Below are 1,877 nucleotides of genomic sequence, written 5' to 3'. Positions count from 1 at the left end.
TGTACAATAAAATGCTACATGACTGAATATAGGTTTGTACGCGACTTTGTAAGAGATTTAGGTAAATAGCAGGGAAGTAAAACATCTGACATGTATTGAAACGCATCAGTCTGTGCCTATGAATAAACACACACAGAGAAAGGCTACGAAAATTTTCAACCTTTGACTCATGTAGAAGAAATCACAGTGCGTTAGGCTAGGGACAACATAATATGCTGCAGTGCTAGTTCTTAGTATAAAGACTCCAAGAAAAGCTCACTGTGTGACTCGACATGACGCCAATGACGCTGCTGCAGTGCCAATGTCGCCGACGTCGCTGTTTTCGTTTGCGCGGCTGACCGAGCGTCGTCTGCTTGTCGTCTGCTGCCGCGTTACCCGCGCCGTCATCTTCGCAACTAATTTCTTTGATCTCTTATTTTTAATACCTATGGCTGGTTATAATTTAGTTCATAAGCATGTTTTTATTATTGATAGTGGTCGAAAAATTTCACTTTTATTAGGCTTAACTGCAGCCGCGTTTACCGCCGATACCAGGATCGCTGCAATCGTTTCGACCGTCGCGCCACCTTCGGCGCGGACCCGCAACATGCAACATGCCACAGCCCTGGCTAGGCTAGGCTAGGCTAGACCAGGCTGCTGCAGAGGCTAAGTGGTTATGGCTTTCGGCTGCTTACCCGAAAGAACTGGGTTGGATCCCGGCTGCTGCAGTCGAATTTCAACGAAGGTAGAATTCTCGAGGTTTCTGTACTGCATCCAGTCAATGCATGGTAAAAAATCCCAGATGGTCGAAAATTCCGGAACTCTGCACTATGGAATACCTTATAACCTGAGTCAGTTTGGGACACTAAACCCCCAAAAACCGAACCTTAAATTAGGTTATAGTCCTGTCACACTAGCATTTGTAATGTGCACCTAATGTCATTAATGTGCTGCAACACGGGAACATTTATTGCCATTAGGTTCGAATGACATTAGCCATCAAATCAGTTTGGGAACACATTCGCATTCCATGTCAATCCGAAGGTCTTCTGTCGACACCAATTATTTGCTCCCACCAGAGTAATTTGCTCACCTGCAATGTCGGAAATTCTATATATTTAGTTCTGCTAAAGAAATGTTAGTTTCTGTATGAACCTGTTCACTCTAGAGGCTCTCACGGATCCTCGGTCTCTGCAGCAGCCAACGGCAGCGGCCGAGCGTGAAGCAGCGGCTTTCTCGCGACCGTCGATCATTTTGGGTTGCGTGTTTTTTGCTGGTTCGTGTTCGATGAACATTTAGTTCGAGAGTACTCAAATATTCAACGCAGCACTTTATCTTTTGGAAGCATTTCCACGCTCTGCTGGTCTCTGCTCGCCGCCGTGTCCCCCTTTTCGTTTGTTTACATTCATCAAATTTGTGGTGCCTTTGTACTCAGCTTGGCTTTTAATGGCTAATGTATTGCAGAATGGCCGAAAAAGATATTTAAAACATTTTTTCCGGCCATTCTGCAATAATATATTGCACAGAAATAATCTAACCCTCTTTTGAAACTCTACGCAACAATTTCAAACATCTTTTAGGCGCGCTGATATTTTTCATCTGCAGTACATTTTGCAGTAGTACTTTTTGTAGTATTTGTATTAATGACCGTGTTGCACCCGTACACCCCTACCATCGCAATATTTATTATATAACGTGCAATTTTTTAAGCTTAAAATATTATTTTCGGCCATTCTGTAACATATTATCCATCCAAGCTAAGCCAAGTACAAATTCGGATTCGTGGTGAACATGGAGGAAGGAAAGAAGAAAGGAAGGAAAGAAGTTTTCCTTCCTCCATAGTGGTGAATTTGTACATGGCTTAGCACTTGGTGGCAAATATGTTGCAGAATGGCCGG

At 43.4% G+C, this 1,877-nt stretch overlaps 1 long non-coding RNA gene across 2 annotated transcripts in view; it reads left to right on the top strand.

Annotated features, from left to right (window-relative positions):
- The first annotated feature begins 1,803 nt into the window (after nucleotides 1-1,803).
- Nucleotides 1,804-1,877, top strand: part of LOC149364639 (uncharacterized) — a 19,033-nt gene continuing 18,959 nt past the window's right edge. For both annotated transcript variants that reach the window (XR_016289209.1, XR_016289208.1), the window contains exon 1: nucleotides 1,804-1,877. This exon is cut by the window's right edge and continues 66 nt beyond it. This is a non-coding gene — a long non-coding RNA (uncharacterized LOC149364639).

Source organism: Amblyomma mixtum, chromosome 2, assembly GCF_055824585.1.
Source record: "Amblyomma mixtum isolate Tamu chromosome 2, ASM5582458v1, whole genome shotgun sequence".
NCBI classification, from domain to species: domain Eukaryota; kingdom Metazoa; phylum Arthropoda; class Arachnida; order Ixodida; family Ixodidae; genus Amblyomma; species Amblyomma mixtum.
This window is presented reverse-complemented; position numbering and strand designations above follow the sequence as displayed.